We start from the raw sequence: 20,057 nt of genomic DNA on the forward strand, positions 1-20,057 counted from the left end.
GGGTATAAGTGTTTGGGTAGAGAAATGAATGCTCTTCTTCACTTTGGAATGCTTCGAATTTCCACAAGAATTTACCTGAAGTTACCACAGAAAGATTGATACAAGTGAGAGCAAAGAAATCTTTCTCATCTTTTCCTCCAAAGAATGTCAACCAAGACCTCAAAATTTGCCCTATTGTGGGGTGGTTCTTGACAGGGGTATTTTGTAAAAAATTCTTTGCATTTAAAGGCTCAAATGGGTTAAGGGCCCGTTTGGTTCAACTTTGAAAATGCTACTTGGGGGAATGCAAATACCTTTGGGTGAAAGCCCATTGGGGAAATGCAAATGGTGTTTGGTAAAAATATTTTGTAAAGCTACTTTGACCAAAATATAGTGTTTGGTGAATTATTTTTGCAAATGGACTTTGGGAATAAAAAACCTAACTTACCCTTCGCCGGAGCCGGCAAGCTAGATCTGGCGTAGGCGGCTGTCACCTGAGGTCGGGCGACCGCCGGCGGGCCAGATTTAGGGCCGGCGGCCTTCGACCGAGGCCGGGTGACCCTCGGCGAGGGTCGCGGGACCCAAGCGGCCGCCTGGTCCCATGACCCTCGCCGAGGGTCGCCCGGCCTCGGGCGACGGCTGCCGGCCTCTTGCTGGCCCGATCCGACGCCGGCCGCCTCGCCGGCCTCCCTCACCGGCCACCTCACGAAGAAGAAGATGAACAGTACACACGAGGGGCAAAACCGGAATAAGCCAAAATAACTAAGGGTAGTTTGGGGATAAAAAATTTGGGTTCAGCATTTGGCCAAGGGGCTTTCGAGGCCGAAAGCCCCTTCCAAATGCTGAACCAAACGGGCCCAACTATGGACACATGTAGCGTGTATTGTAGAGGAAAGAAATGCCTCTTTTCATTTTGATCCATGTACTATTCGCGAATGAATCACTTGTCCTTAAACAATACAGTTTTTTTTTTAACTCTCAAGGTGTTTGTAGAACGTGTTTGGGAATGGCTTACCTTTTTTTATTCTAAGTATTTCTCACTTGGCATAATTAAAATCTCATTTTCATTTTGTTGAGATCATCTGAGTAGATTAATCTCTATAGGGAATCTTGATTCAAAATGATTGATCCATCAAGCAAATGGACAATTTTTAGATAAAAATGACATTCAAAACTTTTGGGAGGAGTTTTTTTTTTCACAATTTCCAATTTTGTACTTGTTTTTCTCATTTGTGCTTGTTTTTTCTCATTCGGAAAAACATTAAAGAATCTCTCTTTGTGATGAAATTTCTTCATTTGATTTCCGTTTGATTGTAGGGAGAAGAGTATTTTTACCTGCGGCGTGATGACTTGGCTACCTTGTAAAAATTGAAAAAAAAATGTGTTAGAACATGAATTTTAAAGGATTGGAGAATTGGAAACAATACAACATACCCTTCTCTCGCATTTGTCTTTAAACGTTTGGATGTTCTCCTTCTTGAATGCTTAACTCCCCTCATTTGAATTTGCCTTCTTGGGTGTTTGACAACTCCCTTCATTTATCTCGTCATGCAGAACGATCATTTATGATTCCTTAGAAGGGTGAAAATAAATTACACAATATTCATTTTTCATCTTTCATTTATTTGTTGAGTATTATTTAGAGCCTGCAAAGCAAAACACATATGCAAGTATGCATGATATCAACAACTCAAAGTAACACAGATTGCATCCAGAATGGCTCTTAGGCCTCTGATTTTATTCATGGAAAGTACTTTTTCACTGCATCGGCATTTACAAGTTTTGGCAATTCTCGACCATCCATTTCTATAAGAACTAAAGCACCTCCTAGTAATACTTTCTTGACAACATATGGGCCCTCATAATTCGGAGTAAACTTCCTACGCGGCTCTGGTACAGCAGATAATATTTTCTTCAATACAAGATCATCCACTTCGAAGTGTCTCGGTTGAACTTTGCGATTAAAAGACTTTGCAATCCGTTTCTAGTAACATTGACCATGGCATAATGCTTTGAGTCTTTTCTCATCAATCATATTCAATTGATCATATTTTTGTTGAATCCAATCAGCTTCGGAAAGTTTACCTTGCGAAAGGACCCTTAATGACGGAATCTCCACTTCTATGGGTAAGACCGCTTCCATACCATAAACGAGTGAGAATGGTGTTGCCCCAGTTGAGGTACAGATCGAAGTTCGATATGCTATCAATGCATATGGTAATCATTCATGCCAATTACGGTAATTATCCACTGTCTTAGACAGAATCTTTTTTATATTTTTGTTGGCCGCTTCCACTGCTCCATTCATTTGAGGACGGTATGGTGAAGAATTCAGATGACGAACATGAAATTCATTAAGTAACTCATCCACAATTTTGTTGTTCAGATTTGAGCCATTGTCAGTAATGATTGCTTCTGGGACTCCATAACGAGCAATAATATCACGACGAATGAATTTGGCCACATTTTTAGCAGTAACATTAGCATAAGAACTTGCTTCAATCCATTTCGTGAAATAATTGATGTCTACCAAGATAAAGCGATGCCCGTTGGAAGCTTTAGGATTTATCGGCCCAATGATGTCGATGCCCCACATTGAAAATGGCCATGATTCAGACATTTGATTTAAATCATTTGGCGGGACGTTAATTTTGTCTCCATAAATTTGACACCGGTGACAATATCGGACATGTCGGATACAATAAGTTTCCATGGTTAACCAGAAATATCCAAGCCTCATGATTTTCTTCACTAAGAGGTGACCATTCATGTGCAGGCCACATTCTCCTTCATGTATTTCTCTCATTGTTGACACCTAAATTTTGCCTATTCATTTAGGGTTTTATCGCATAAAAATTAGGGTTTAATTTTTTAACCCCTAAACCAAAAATATTTTCTTTAAATTGCATGGCATGTAGACAATAGGTGTATTTGCATTAATAGGGCCTATTAGAACATATTTTCCATGTTTATTTTCAAAAATTAAATAAAAAAATTAATTAATTAATTTAAAAAAAAAAGAGAGAGAAAAGGGAGGTGAATCAGGGTCGGGTCGGCCCAGCCGCCCCTTTTCTTCTTTTCTTCACGCCTAGGCCCAGCTCGGCCCGGCCCCCCTTTTTCGTCTTGCGTTTTCCCCCCCCAAGCCCAGCCTCTCTTCCTCTCTCATTCTCGCATGCATTCTGACCGAGACAGAGAACAGAGACAGAGCAGTGAGGGCAGGCTGATCAACGGCAGCTTTGAGCTGAAAATAGAAAGAAAAAGAGCTGGCTTCGTTGACTGATCGGGGACCGTTTTGGAGGGACACCAAAGAGAGAGGACCGGCGGGAATCTAAAAGGAGGAGGCTTGGCAAGAGATACAGGGGGATAGGAGCTTGAGAAGAAAAAGGAAGAACAGTGGAAGCTACCGAGAAGAAAAAACAGAGACAGGGAGGAGAGAAAAGAGAGAAAGAGCTCGGCTTGATAGAGGGGTCTTTCTTCGACGATAGCCTTACGGTCGCTTCCCGGTGACCAGCAAATCTCGTCCCCCTCTCGGTCGCTCACCTGTCACCTTGAATCATCCACTTAAATGAACGCCTCCTTTCAAGAGCGTCCGTTTCGGTATCAAATCATCGAAGAAATCGCGCTTAGTTGCCGCAAACGAGCAGAGTCAGCTGCGCATCTCGCCACCATCGGTGATTCCGTGCCGTTCACGACCAAGTGAGACTCGCGCCTCCCTTGTTTTTCCCTTGCCTCTCGGATGCCGGGCACATCGAGCCTATTTCGATGGTCGCCCGACCCCCATTGATGGATACTCGTGCTCGTTTGATACTCAAAGAAGCTGTTTTAAACGTTTCACACCGAGAACACGCCATGAGTTTTGCTAAAATCGGATTCGTAACCCCATTCCTCGGTTGTACCGCACATGTTTGATAAAGTGTCTCAATGAAACAGTTTAAGCTTGGAGTGTCAAATCTGGTCGTGGTGATTTTTTAAAGTCTTTTTGTAAAATGAAATAGCTCTTTGGTGTAATATGGTTGTTTAGAACTTTACATATCACATTTGAGCCAAAAACCACGTTCACGACCAGTTTTAAGCCTTTATCCGAACTCGCCTACCACTTGTTTGATAAAATGTCTGAACGAAGGCCGAGACCAATATCACCAAGATCCGTCTATGTAATCTTCATTTTATGCTTCGTTCGAGCTTGGATTGATATTCCGTGCCTGATGTGGTGTTTTTCCTGTGTTTTTATGCCACTGTTTGTGCATCATCCGAGTTGGTCTCACATACGCATCCTCCCACCGGAGAGATTTTTCCCGCATCGACGAAGCCCACGGCTCGAGGCCGCCTTAGCCAGCGTGTTCCTCCTCATCTTTAGCGTGCATGTGTTGGTTTTTGGCTGTTTATTTTGCTAGAGCGGTGTTTGAGTTGGTATGTCTCTTCGGTGATAACGGTGTCGCCGGAATCGCTTCTGTGATAGTCGGGTAGTGACCGTCGGCGGTGGCGCGACGACCAACGAGGGGTGGCCGTCGACGTTGGAGGTCGACGGCTAGCGGTGGTGTTCGGTGGCCGGAGGTGAAACTCCGCGTGTAAGAGGGAAGCTCTCGGGGAAAGGGGGTTCTGGGAAAGAAAAGAACGTGCATGGCAGAAGTGCCTGGCAGAAGAGAAGAGGGGGAGGAAAAAGTAATAAAAAAATAGAGAATAAAAACAGAAAAGAAACAAAAGAAAGAGGAAAAAGAAAAAGGGAAAAATGAAAAGAAAAAAATTGAAAAGAAATGAAAATGGCGTCCCGGGTAGGGTCGGAACTTCAGGTCAGGTGTCGGGCGGATCGGGTCAGGGGATCCGGTCCAAATCCTTATTTTATTAATAAAAACATTAAAAAATTATTTAAAAATTCAAAAAAATAAAAATATTAAAAATTCCAAAAAAATTCGAAAATGTTTAAAAAACCCAAAAATCTAAAAAAAAATCTAAAAAAATCAGAAAATTAGGAAATATTTAGAAATCAATTTTGGGCTTAATTTCACTAGATTTTAGGTTAAAAAACTCAAAACAAAAAAATGAAAAAATGAGAAAAAACCCTCTAAAAAATTCTCAAAAATCGGATAAGCCATGAGAGCTTTACTTTAGGGCTTTTGATTGCCTTTTCGTTTTTAGAGACGATGCTAAGTCGCTGATTGCTTGTTTTCTTTGTGATTATTTGGTTGCGCACCTTTAATTTATTGGTTGTTATTTTCTATTTTTAGCATGGTTAGACGGAATCTTAGCTTTTTCGATAGGCTGCCTGGTATATTAATTCGCAAGTAATCAAGTTTAGGTACCGAAAGGGCACTAGTAAATCGCTAGTGTAATCAAGTCCCCGTACCCATTGAATCTCTGGTTCGTAGAAGTGAAACATTTCTCCCGTGCTTCACTTGGGTGTCTAATCGACTGACCAAAAACTGATTAGTGGTGACTCCTAGGTGAAATTGATTTCCATGTTAATAACTTCAACTTAAGTCGCGAATTGGTATGAGCTTGGGAGAGCTCGAGCTAGGTTTAACTTAATAATCCATTAGCCAAACCACCTTTAGGCGGCGGGGCCGGTTCGGGGAGGTCACGACACTCATCAACTGATTAGCTTCTTTGGCGTCGACGCACTTCAACAAGATTGAATCAAAGGATCTTTTATAAAGTGCACCGCCACTGATGAAAAATTTTGATGCCAATTTTTCCAAATATTTTCTATCAGCCATTTCACTTCCTCGAGGAAATTCTCCTTTTTGAAGATAAATCATGATATCGTAATACCATGGTTTGCCCTCAGGTTCGTTTGCAATTGTCATGCAATAAGCCGGACGTTCAAGAATCTCAATTCTCAATGGCTCGATATCCAGTCCTTCCATCACTTGCAACATCGATGATAATGTGACCAAAGCATCAGCAAATTAATTCTGGGATCTCGGCAAATACTCAAATGATATTTCTTCAAATTCCTTCAACAATTCTTCAAGGAACTCATGTATGGAATTAATTTGGAATCTCTTGTTCGCCATAAGCCTTCAGTTTGAAGGATAATGAGCGCGGAATCACCATAGACTTGTAAACCAAGAATACAAGCCTCATACTCCGAGATGTTATTGGTACATGGAAATACCAATTTGGTGGCTACTGGATAGTGTTGACTAGTTGGAGAAATCAGCACTGCTCCAGTCTCAGAACCAGACAAATTTACAGCACCATCAAAATAGATGGTCCATTTGTCACTTGATATTTCTAAAATACGTTCATCTAGAAGATATTCTCGTCAGGATTTTCGAATTCTTTGGAATTTTCAGCTAACATGTCGGCTATGGCTCTTCCTTTGATAGATTTCTGCATCAAGCTTTGTACATCAAATTCGGAAATGAGAATTTTCCATTTAGCCAACTTTCCAACCAAGGCGGGTTTCTCCAAAAGATATTTGATAGGGTCATTCTCAGTTATGAGAAAGATTTGATGATGAAGAGTGTATTGACGTAAACGGTGTAATACCCAAACCAATGCTACACATGTCTTCTCGACTTCGGGATAATTCATCTCGGAGACGGTGAATTTCTTACTGAGATAATATATCGCACACTCTTTCTGGTCACTTGGTCTTTTCTGGGCGAGCATGGCTCCCAGTGACTCTTTATGAATAGTCAGATAAAGAATCAGTGGCACTCCAATAACCGGTGGGACCAAAACTGGTGGATGGGAAAGATATTGCTTTATTTCTTCAAAGGCTTTTTGGCATTCAATGTCCCATTCAACCTTGGCATTCTTCTTTAGGAGTTTGAAGAAAGGTTTTGCCGTCTCCGATAATTGAGAAATAAATCTTGCGACGTAATTCAACCTTCCCAAAAGGCTTCGAACTTCTTTAACAGTTGAAGGAGCTTTAAGATCACAAATGGTCTTAACCTTTGAAGGGTCTATTTCAATGCCCCGGTTACTGACCATGAATCCCAATAGCTTCCCAGACTTTTCCCCAAATATACACTTCGTAGGGTTAAGTCTCAGCTTGAATTTTCGGATTCGATGAAATAACTTCTTCAAAACTTCAATGTTATCTTCACCATGTTTTGATTTGGCAATCATATCATCAACGTACACTTCAATCTCTTTATGCATCATGTCGTGAAATAGGGTGACCATTGCCCTTTGATATGTTGCCCCGGCATTTTTCAAACCAAAAGGCATCACTTTGTAGCAGAAAGTTCCCCATGGAGTAATGAAGGAAGTTTTACTCTTATCTTCTTCTTTCATTCGGATTTGATTATACCTAGAAAAACCATCCATAAAAGAAAACAACTCGAATCCGGCAGTACTATCGACTAGGACATCAATGTGTGGTAATGGAAAATCATCCTTCGGGCTTGCTTTATTCAGATCCCGATAATCAATACAAACTCTGACCCGTCCATCTTTCTTCATTATAGGGACAATATTGGCAATCCAGTCAGAATAATGTGATACTTCAATGAAGTCTACTTTCAATAATTTCATGACCTCCTCCTTAATTTTCTTTGAGAGTTCTGGCTTTGTCCTTCGAAGTTTTTGCTTTTTCGATGGCATATTCGGATCAGTTGGTAAAGCATGTTCTACAATTTCCGGATCTAATCCAGGCATATCCGCATAACACCATGCGAATACATCTTGATATTCTCTCAAAAGATTAATCATTCGTTTTGCCTCCACTTTAGAAAGACTCACCCCGATTTTGATTTCTTTAACTTTTTTTATGTCACCCAGATTCACTGTCACTGTCTGTTCAACAGTTAGAGGTTTGGACTCTTCATGGCGAATCCAATCTCGTTCGATATTTTTCTGACCATCCTCATCTTCATTGTCATTGTCATCGGATTCAGAAGAATTCTCATCATGCAATTCTGACTTACAAATGTATCTATCATGGTTATGTTGAATGTTATGCCTGAGATGTAATGAAAAAGGATAGTAACCTCACCAACAAATGTAATGCATGATATATTTTTAAATAAAACATTTTGGAATGATGATTTTAGAAAAATGAATTCGGAACTTGTCCTCATATCCTTAGACATCCTTGTTCCAAAGATTTTTTTTTTGAAAACTAGGAAACATGTGGAAGTCCAGGCCTCAAAGCATCATCATAGGACTGGTTCTGATACTTCCACACGTCCTTAATAAAACCTGCGTATGCTTTTATTGAAACGATAAGGCCGTTTTACAAAAATTACGATCTTAGACCAACGGCTCAAAGTCTAAGATTTTGCTTACAATTGAAATAACGAATTGAAATTGCAAACATGTCCCATGCAAGGGAATGCCTAAACGAAACGAAATGAAGTAAACAAAATGAAACAAGATACGAAGCATCCCTACTCAAAAGGCTTGGTAGGACTTATTGAAGACTTAGCCTCTTCACCGCTTGCGATGGTACATATGAGATCTCCTTCAAACAATTCGACTATGCCTATAATAGCTCCTTCCTCTTCCTGCAGCAGCTTTGATGGTCTCGGAAAAATTTCACTCAGTTCAGGAAGGAGTAAACCTTGACAACCCTCTCCACTTCCAAGTTGGCCTCCTTGACCCTTATAGTCTCCTTGGTTACCTCGGCCCTCATGGCTTCCATGATAACCTAAGCCTCTTCTCTTAATTCCTTTGAAAGCTTTGATAGGTTTTGTGATCCCTTGAACACGAATTCTCAAACCTTTCCCAGGAGTATGACCATATTCAAGTAGCATCCTACTCGGCATAATTGAGGATTTAGCCATTTCTGGCCCACGTATGACAACCCCGACAGGTACATGTATCATCGATACTAACTCGAATGTTTGATAACTTGACTCTTCTTTGATCACAGGCTCCACATATGGGATTGCAGTATCATGAAAAATTTTAAAGTCAGTCTCCCCATGAATAGTCACGAGCTTGTTATCCACAATGAACTTGACTTTTTGGTGTAAACTAGATGGCACGGCACCGGCGGTGTGTATCCATGGTCGTCCCAACAAGAAGTTAAAGGCACTGGGAATATCTAATACTTGAAAACCCACTAGAAAGAGTACATGGCCTATTAACAGCTCAAGTTCGATTTCACCAATAACCTCTTTCTTCATTCCGTCGAATGCACGAACGGTTGATTTTGAAGTTTGAATTCTTTTCTCGTCAATTTCCAGATGATAAAGTGTGGCTAAAGGGCAAATGTTCAAAGCAGATCCATTATCGATTAACACCCGTGCCACCATTTTGTCACAGCACTTCACTGAAATAAGCAAAGACTTCGTGTGATTGTGATCCTCTATAGGAAAATCCTCATCAGCAAAGGATATTTGATCTTTTAAGAGCACTGACCCAATGAAGTCTTCCAATTGCCTATCATCGATAGTTTTTGGCACATGCTCCTCATTTAGGACTTTCAATAACGTGTTTTTGTGCTTTTCTGAGGTCTTAAATAAATCTAAGAGTGACATTTGAGCCGGCAATTTCCTTAATTGATTTACTACATCAAATTCACTGGTCTTAACCACTGCCAAGAATTGTTTTGCCTCCTCCTCAGTAACTACTTTCTTTTCGACTGCTTCAATAGGTGCATAACATCGGCCCGATCGGGTGATAGCATCAATCTCATTTGTCCCATAATTTCAGGGGACTGCTTTTGTGTCAAACTTTGATGAGGCCTTTAACACAACCTCTTCTTCATCACAAGGTGACAGTTTAATCACTATTGACTTTGTTTTATCCTTGTCCACTTCCAAAGTTGCTAACTCGTCATTCATCAAATCAATGATGACTTACTCGACATTACCCTCGTTGGATTCCCACAAGTCCTCCTCAACGGATAAATCAATAATAATCGGTGTAATCATAGCAATCATTTCTCCTTCGGACTCAGACGGGTCATCCATACCCCCCATCTATCAGGTATGATGTCCTTAGGATCCATGAAAAAGCTTGGAGGGGGTGAGTAGTTAACATGATAGTCATACTTTCCACTTGGTTGACCCAATGTGTCTACCACTTCTCCATTGTTTCATGAAGCATTTATGAATTCACGATCCCCAGGAGCTCTTCTAAATTTAATTTCAAATCAGTGTCTGAAATCTCTTCTTCATTTTCATTCATAGCCAAAGACTCGACTATTCCAGATTCTATATCGTCATATGATACTTCCATGGTATTTATCTCTTCCACCAGGGCTTCAACCTCCGTCTTGAGTTCACAAGAAAAGTTTTCGGAAGATAAATCAATCACTGTCGACATCATATTATCTGATGGTTCTTTTCCCACACTCCATATCACGCCCATATCTACCATTCTGGAGATACACTTCAGCTTTTCTTAAGTTGAAATATCCTCGTCATTCTTCTCATAATGCCCGGCTAGCACTAGGATTTCATAGAGTTTAGGGACATCAACCCTAAAAGCTTGTTTGTTCACTTTCTCTTCTCCAGTGATCATATTTACATTCTCAGTATGATTTGGCAGTGGATTTTGCTGCACATTGGGTCGTATGTCTTTGAATAACAAGATGCCTTTATCTAGCAAGTCTTGAATCTTATTTTTTAGTGCTAAACAGTTGTCTACATCATGACCTCTTTCTCCCATATGATATTCACAGGACTTTGACAAATCAAATCCCGCGAACTTAGGCGGATTGTCTCGGGGAATCACTTTAGCCACCATTCTTCTTTCTAATAACATGGGCAAGAGTTTTGATAATGGTCTAGGCAAAGGGGTAAATTGCCTTGGTATCCTCTTTCTAGCTTCGTAATTCTGATACATTCCTCCTCGTGAAGCAGACGGGTTTTGAGGACAAGTCAATGATTTTGACTCCATTTGAGACTATACATAGGCCACTTCTACCTCCTTCTCTTTCTTACCGGTAAACCTCTGGCTTGTTCCTTCATTCAATCGACCATCATGTATGGCTCCTTCAATTTTTTCTCCAATAGTTACCAAATGGGAAAAACTCTCACATCCCGAACCAATCATCTTATTGTAAAAATCGGAGGGAAGAGCTTTAAGGAACAATTCCACCATCTCTTTATCGTCAAGGGAAGGTCGTACTTGTGCAGCCAGGGTGCGCCATCTTTGGGCAAAACATTTGAAAGATTCGTTCCTTTTCTTCTCTGTACGAGCGAGTATGTCACGTGTCAGAGCAATTTCGGTATTATACTTATACCGGAGTACAAATGTTTCGGCGACCTCCCATTTCTCTAATTTCTTAGGCTCAAGTAAAACGTACCATTGTAAAACTGGCCCAGATAAGCTCTCTTGGAAGGTTTGGATTAGTAGGGCAGTATTTTGCGCATATCGCCCCATTCTATTAATATAATATTTCAGGTGGATCTTGGGATCTCCAGTCCCATCATATTTGGTGAATTCCAGAACCTTGAACTTATCAAGGAAGTTCATCTTGGCATACCGAGACAAGTCTTCAATCACGTTTGCCTCATAACCCTGCATGACTCTAAGCTTTTCTTCTAGCTTGGCAAACCTCTTGTTATTTTCCTCCTCCATTCGAGCTAAAATAGCTTCCGAGATAGGATCCAGTTCAACCACAATAGGTGTTGGGTTTGGCACCTCCTCAGCAACATTTCTTCTAGAATTTCCATTAATGGGCTCAGGTGTAGCTCTTGGGGTATCCCAATTGGAATTTGGAACTACCAAGCTTGCTCTTATTTCATTAGCGAACTAAGCAAATTGAGCAGCTAGCTCGGTAATTCTATTATCGATAGCAGCAAAGCGGGCATTCTGTTCTTCACTGCTCATTTGTGTTGATTTAGATCGAGTCCGAATAGGTGATCGTCTTGAAGCTGTAATGTCAGTACCGGGTTACAAAAAATTAACATGAATATTCATAAAGAAAATAAATGTAATCCTTTTGATGACATCTTCTCTCACAATAAAATAAAGACAAGAGGATCTTTCTAAAAACGTAGTCTAATAGAATTAAACCCTTGTCTTGATTTTTTTTTTTTAAGAGAATACATCTTCAAAAAGGAATAATCCATGGTAATCAATTCATTATTTGATCCATTGAAAATTTAACAAATACTTTCCATCAATTCAAAATACGAATGGTTCCATAATATTCCATTACAAGTGAGAATAGTATGAAAAACATAAAGCATCCACTAATACATGGTCTAAATCTAATGAAAGTACAGCTATTCAAGGTGAAGCCGCTTGTTCTCTAGGGTTGAATTAGCGACTTCAATATCATCCCACTCTCTCGTCCACTGTTCTACTTCTCTTTGGGGACACTGGTGATCTAGCTCTTTAGGTATATAAGGGATACTGACTTCACAAACTGGATCAGCGGGTTGGTATATGTAATCCAAAGACGCGTGATGGACTTCCATCTCTCCTTCTAGGTCAGTGGGCCAAACAATTGCTTGCTTTGGGCAATTCTTCCAGGCATATGTGATATGATTGATCTTTTCTTGCAAATGAGTAATTAGATCTTCTCCAAAATCTTTGTGCGGGAGATCAAATTTGAACAAATCCGACCTGAGGGGTGGCGGGATTTTTTGTAAAGCACCAAACTGTCGAACCACCCTCAACGGATAATATGCCATATGATGTGGACATCGTGCCATATCGAGGAGGAGGTGTTAGGGACCCATTGTCCTATCCTCTTGGTCGGATTACTCGAGCAAGGGCGAAGCAATTCGAGCAAGCTGTTGGCATCATGGTTCGAGATCTTTGGAGTAGAAGTGATCTTGGATCGGGACTTGAAGAATCTTGGACTTCTTGGCGCAACATGATCAAATTTGGTCAGTTGCAAGGAAACAGGCCATTGATTAATACTCATCGCTAATGCCGTGACGGATGTCATTTGTTTTGCTTTTCGGAGTAGTTTAAGTTTTTTTTTATTTAAGTGCTTTTATTAATTCTAGTGACGTTTTCGTATTTTTACGTTTAGGGTTAACACCATATAAAAAGGGTGTTTAGGGTTTCTTTGGGGAGGGATGATTCACTTTAATACAATGAGAGGTTCTTCTCTTCTTTGAGTTCTTTGTGGACTTGACCTTATCAAGGCCTTCCTTGTGGCGGTCGATTCAACTAATCGAGCAGGATAGCGAATTCTCTTGTTCGTGGCGTCTATAACGTCGATTGGTTGACACAAGTTCGTCAACAGGTCACGTTTATACCAAGGTTACCAATCACAAGTTCGATTGGGGGTCGAGGTTTTGCGATTCGCACTTTCTAGATCTTCGTAGAACGATCAATTTCCGCCTAGATTCACTTCACCGTACCTCCAATAAGTCCCAGTAAAGGAATGGGACAAACATAATCATAAGCAAGGCGCGCTTCATGAAACTTAGCCCAACCTAATTGCCATCGGCTTTGTGTAGGGGTAAGAATTTTGAGAAAACGTGTCCATTGGTAGAAATTTGTTTTGGGAATATGGTCTTGCAAATGAAGGAATCTTTCAAAGGGTGAGTATGTCGGGTTATTTCGAGCATGCGCATATGAAAACCTAAATCCTTAATATGGGAAATGAACCATATATACAATAACCCTGCAGGTGCTTGAAGGACTCATTTTCTATTGATTTTAAAGTGGTGGAGTGATATGAGGTTTCGGCTAGAATCATGTTGGTGAAATTCCATCTAATACAAACTTGCCTAACCATATGTGCGATAAATGGGTTCATAGTTGTCCTAGAGATAGGAAAGACAACAAAGCCAAAGAATGCTAGAATAAATGCCCTAGCAAAACGAAAGCCTGATTCTCTAGGAAGGTTTGAGAATTTTTCGACCAGGTATGACAATGGACAACAATTGGCATTGCTTTTCAGGATTTCTCAATCTCAATTTTTTTAACTTCCAAAAACTCCGCCAGAACACTTGCATGTTTTAGGCCTACAGGTGGTTCTATTAATCTAGCAAAAGACTGAAATCCAATGGCGACTTCATATTCCTCAATTGTTGGAACTAACTCTTGTTTGGCGAAGATAAATGTAGAAGTGCTCGAATTCCAAAAATGTGCCATAGCTTGTATGAGGCTAACTTGGTACTTGACTTTGAGGAGGTCTACAATATTACCCATCCTTTCCTCTACGTAATTCTGATTTCCTTGGTTCATCCTATTCCACCATGCCCAGAGCGCGTCCTCGGGAACGGGAATGATTTGAATATCCAATCTTCCCATTAAATCTAGACCCTAAAGGGATGCTTTAATTAATGACCATGGATTACAAAAGTGAATTGCGAAAAAAGAGAAAATATATATAATCAAAAGAAGTGCAAGGATTTAAAAAGAAAGAGTTAATGAAGATACTTACAGTGATTTGACGAGACGAATTTTCAACCACATAGACATACAGATGTACTAGTGAGGTTTTGACACATAAAGGTAGGGTATACTATAGGCTCAAGGCTCCTATCTCAACGAAATAGTAAGTCTTTTCCCAATATCGCAAACTGCGGGTGGGTTGGACTTATTTCTTTCGAGGAAATGAGCAGGATCGAGAACAATTGTCCCATTGGCGCAAACTGCGTATGGTCCAATAAATCCTCGACACCTCCTAAGGGTTTCCTAAGGATACAGTCGGGGTTTAACTGCGAGTTGTGTGTGCAAGAGTGTAGTGCTAAAACAAGTATAAAGGCATGCACATCATTTTATATCAAGATAGCACTTCTATTTCATTAATACACACATACATTCCTTACTCAAACCTGCAAAACAAATGAATTAACAAAGACCTCACCCCTTAAAGCTCCCCACCTGCAACAACATTTAACACAAAAGTTAGTGTACTTACCTCAATCTTCACGATGCGCTGCCATAAAAACACGTAAGTTAACAAACAATCAAGTTTATTAGACCTAAGTCCTCACGATCCCCAGCGGAGTCGCCAAGCTATCACGACCTACTCTTTGAGGGTTGCCTCAAGGAAGTAGGTTTAGAGATACTTTATTGGACTCTCCCTAAGTCCATACCTCGCGTGACATTTATTGTTTAAATTTGTTTGTTCAATAGGAGTTGCCACTAGCCACGATTAAGGGTTGGCTAGAAACCCTAATTGAGATGCGGGAGTGTCACCTCGAAAACATACGCAACCAGAAATTCTTAGGGATCGGAGACTTGATTACACTAGTTTTTTAACTAATGCCCTTTCGGTACCTAAACTTGACTATTTGCTAACGAAAATGGCACGACAATCGTTTACTAATTGAGAATTTTCATTTTTCATTCTAACCACTCTAAAAAGGGAAAACAACAATCAATGAATTTAAAGTACGCAATCAAATGAAATCAAAATGAAAGTGCTCAAACAGCGACCTAACATCGTCTCTAAAAAAAAACAATAAAAATCCCTCAGGTAAAGCCCTAAAGGCTTATCAATTTTGGGTTCATTTTTTGTTCAAGCCAAAAGTATTTATTAAAAGCCCCAAACTAAGAGAATTCTACATCTTTTTAGCTTTTTTCACATTTTTTTTATTTTTCTGAATTTTCTGAATTTTTTTAAAATTTTTAAAATTTTTTAATTTTTTTTTTGGCAAATGGATTTCGGACCGGGTCAGGGGAAACCGGTCTTATTTCCTATTCTAACTCGGACCCAGAAGGCCCAAAGTTGGGTCTAAATTCAGATTGGCCCAATCCGGATAAAACCGAATTGTCAAATTCCATCTGGCCCAATACTATCTTAGCCCACATCTTTCTCTATCTGGCCCAGCTTATTACCTTAGCCCATAACATCTTTAGTTCAGCCGTATTTGCAACCTGATACGAATCTTTTATTTCCAGATTTTATTTCTTTATTATTATTATTATTATTTTTCTATTTTCTTTTTCTTTTTCTTTTCTCTCTTATTTTGGTCTTCTTCTTCCCGAGACCTGTATTGAGAAAGCTTCTCCACCAAAACATCACTAATACCGTCGGAAATCCATGACCACCGATTCTCTAACCCTCGCCGTTGGCCATCTATTCCGACCATCGCCGAACTTCCGTTGACTACAACTTACAGCAACCGTGGCCCCTCATCACACACCGGCCACGAAAATATACTCCGGCAACCAACTTCCATTTTACGGCCAGCAAACTTCCGGCCACAACATCAAATTCTAAATCTAAACAAACAAGCAATCACATGTATGAAACAAAGATAGAAAACTAACGGTGGCGGCCTCAAACTGCGGGCATATGTCTGGCGAGGGGAATGAATCCAGCATAAATTTCAACCATAGTCGACTCGGACGAATGATGAATATGCCACAAAAGTTTACGGAAATCACCGAAAAAAAACACAAAGAAACTTGAAGTCAGATAAAGTCTAACGATTATGAGAGCAAAACATGAATTGATTCTAAGTTTAATCATAGATTTAGATTCAATGATCTCTTTGGCATTTCATCAAACATATGATATGCGAATTAAAATATATGTTCTAAAGTGAGATTCAACGCAATTTTCGGTCCGATTGTAATGTATGAAGATCTAAACCAGCGTATTTCACATCATCTCGGTCTCAGTTTATCATAACTCATTTAGAATTTTCACAATCAAATTCGGTATTCTAAAATCATAACATCTCATTCAAGCATTTCAGTGAACAGTTGATGTACGACTTAAAACATAAATTCAAGACTCAGTTTCAGAGCAATTCTCGGCTTGACAATGATATATCACAACCCAAATCATCATTATGTTCCATGGCATAGCTTCAATATCACACTATTGATCTAAAGTCTCATTGATTCAGTCCAAGGCTTTCAAGCTCCATAGATGAGTAAAAAATAGAGCAAAGCAAGGCATATCTAAGTAACTCACCTGGACAGTAACGGAGCTTCAATCAGCGACGGCAAGGGACGTCCGGCTATGCTTCCTCTTTCTCGACGAATGAACTACGATTCTGACGTGATTTTGGATGAAAAAATGGTGAAATCGGTTTCGGAAAATTGGACTTCAACAAGCGATCCAAATCTTCGGTAGCCTCCAGAGATGATGAATGGAGGAGGAAAGGGAGAAGATTTGTCCGGAACCTTTTCCGATCAAAAAGCACCGGAACGCTCTCCTCGCATACCTTTTCCTCCCTTTTCTTTCTTTCCGATATTTTCCTTTTCCGATGGAATTCTCTCCAGCCAACTCTTTCTCCCTCGATTTTTTTATCCTCTCCAGCTCCAGAATCTTTTCTGTTATCTCCAACCGACTGGCCAGCTCATTTATTCTTCTAGAACCTCCATCGGATTTGCTTTGGTCACCTCCGGTTCGCTCACGGACGAAGGGCGTCCGTCACTGTCCCTCTTCGTCACCTTCCTGTTCCTTTGTTCACTGAAGTGAGCGTAAGGAAGAGATGGGAAAAGAGCCAATGGGCTGGTCTTCTGTAAGATAAATGGGCTGAAAGGAAATAAAGTGAAGGAAAGGCTGGGCTGAAAGTAAAATTGAAAAATAGAATGGGCTAACCAATGAATTAGGCCCAAATGATTTGTTTTTTTCGAAAATTTCTATCTTTATAATTTTTCCAAAGAAACGGAGGCTTAGATGATCGATCAAAATTCGGGTGTCAACATGAGATAATCATTTCATAGGCCCCGAATAAGGTCGAATTCATAATGTCACAGAGACTTTGTAGTCATGGTATGACATGGCTTTGCCATGGTATGATGTTAAGAGATGACCATAATCATGTGGATATACAGTGGTGTATTTATCCTCACAAATAAAAAGGACACCCGTGATGAATAGGCCAAGGCATGGCAAAGGGTATGGATGATTCTGTCCCCCATGAGTTGTTGGTGACAATGTCTCGTGAGTCGAGATGGTCCTGGCCAGTGACGAATGTGAACTGATGTGTGTAAATTGTTGAAATACAATGTGATATTATAAAGTAATATGGCATATGCACACTTTTGAATGATTAATTTTATGGAATGATGATGATGTCCCCATTGCCATGTCATGATAGGAAAGATGATATATTTCTTCATGTATTTGTTATACATGGTTTTTATGTGCTGTCCCGAACTCATGTTGTATAGGTACCAAAGATGAATATGAACTCACTTGTACATATCGGTGAACTATTATGTGATATTTGCGCATCATGAAATAATATGCCATCTGCTTGCATTTGAGTGAATGACCTTATGCAATGTTGTTAATGGCTTTCATTGGCGTATCATGATAGAAAAGGCAATGCAGTCACTTCATCACTCGTCGAACATAATTATCCTGTACTCATCTTGAGTTCACGTTATTTTGTTGATATCCTTGCTATTATAGAGGAAAAGTGTTGACCAATTCGAATATGTGGTTGGAGATGTAGATTTTGATGTATATGATTATACGTGCTCATAGAAGATGAAATATTTGACATGTCGAATTTGGATTGGATGATAAGTGCTTGAATCATATATGATGCATCTAGTCCTTCTCGAGTATTTGAATTATTCCGTTTTGAATACAAGATTGATTAAGGAATCAATTATGTTTATATAAACGATAAAAGGTATTCCTTGAATTATAGTGATTCATATAAGTGTATTGTGATGAAATATTGATTGTTATTATGTTGTGATGCTTCTGGATCGAGTGGTAAGATGATCTTTTATCTTAGATCTAGAGAGTTCATTTATTGAGCTTAGGCTCAGCCCAATATATTTTACAGATTTGTTAGGTTAGGAATTCTGAAGAATTAGATAAACACTTCCGAAGATCACTGGTAAGGATCGGATCAGAGTGCGCAACGAAAGTGGAGATGGGTTTCTATACATAAAGTTTTGATGTATATTTTCTAAGGTTAAATTATTTGTACAATTGGGAATAAGTTAGTTATTTATCGGAGAATTGAAATGGAGTTAATTTATATAATCATTCGAGGTTCAAATTTTATGGAAATTCGGGTCATTACACATCAGCCTCTGGCAAAGCTTGCCCCCGCCGGCCATTGGCGAGGGCAAGCCTCATCATCACTGGGTTCTCTCTCACCTAGCGACGGGAAGGTTGGCCTCGCCAGGGGCGGGCGAGCTTCGCCATCGCCGGCCCTCACCTCCAACCGGTTGCCGAATCGGCCAGAGGGAGAAGGGCACAAAAAAAGAAAGAGAAAATAAAAAGAAAAAAGGCAAAAAAATTCAAAAATTATTAAAATTTGTCAACATCAATAATTTCCGGCAAATATTGGCTAAATGGACTAAATTGGCAAAAAATGAAAAATATTTAAGACTCAACCGTCACAATTAAAAAGTTTAGGATTGAATTAGCAAAAATGCAATAGGTTTAGAACTTTTGGACAATTTTCCCGTGAACAAAAGTTCATTGAAAATCCACTATGCCTTCGAATGTAGTGACCGCTGCTGAAAATGTGGTTGGCATTAGAGTTTTTTTTTTTTTTTTTGGTCAGAAGGTTGACATTAGAGATTGAGCAGTCCATTATTAAGGCGGACTTTAGAGATCGAGAGGAATAAATAAGTACAAAGACTCCCTTCACATATCTCCCGTGAAAAGCAAGATAAATAAAGGGGCTTTTAAGCCTGTTCATGCTCGAACCTGTGATTCTTAATTTCTCGTAGTATGACATCACTTGAAGAAAAAGGGGCTGTGTGCCATCCAATCCAACAGCGTTCAAGGAAGGGTAATGAAACGCTAATAATGAAAATATTCTCAATGCAGATTTGAGAATGCGGTTCCAAGTTACACGTGTCTGCTCCGAGAAGAGCCTCTTCCAAGGTCAAATTTGCAGTGCCGAGACGTAGACTGGAGGTGCAAGAAGCTCCGATCAAGTTGAGGTTCTCATGACAGGACGTGTCGTTTTCTCTTGAGTTTTTGTATTATTGTACGGGATCGCTTAGCAACGTTCTGGGAAAAGTCGTGCAATGAAGAGTGGAATTTTTCTCCGTCGGTTGTTGTGAGCCCGTCGATATTGCTTGGACATGTCGGGTCCATTTCTCCATGGAATTTTCTTCTAAAGTTTTCATTTGCGCTGGGAACCCAATTTTGCTGAACGCCTTACTGTGATTTGGGACTTGATAAAGATCAAAGGATGAGGTAAATTTTGCAGCTTTTCAAGTTACGTCTTTCGTTCTTTCTTTCTTCTCGTGCTGTTCGGCACCTGCAATTCTTCTTGGATTAATACGCCCAGTTTCAAGCTCTGGCACCGTTTCAT

At 39.9% G+C, this 20,057-nt stretch overlaps 1 protein-coding gene and 1 pseudogene across 1 annotated transcript in view; one reads left to right on the plus strand and one right to left on the minus strand.

Moving 5' to 3' along the window:
• LOC115671574 (silicon efflux transporter LSI2-like) overlaps positions 1–20,057 on the plus strand; it is a 60,112-nt gene that overhangs the window by 37,095 nt on the left and 2,960 nt on the right. The gene's annotated exons all lie outside the window — the stretch shown is intronic.
• LOC130134958 (uncharacterized) lies at positions 1,721–8,714 on the minus strand (annotated as a pseudogene).

Source organism: Syzygium oleosum, unplaced genomic scaffold (assembly GCF_021117445.2).
Source record: "Syzygium oleosum isolate NSW1041296 unplaced genomic scaffold, Sole_v2.1 Sole_v2.25, whole genome shotgun sequence".
NCBI lineage: Eukaryota > Viridiplantae > Streptophyta > Magnoliopsida > Myrtales > Myrtaceae > Syzygium > Syzygium oleosum.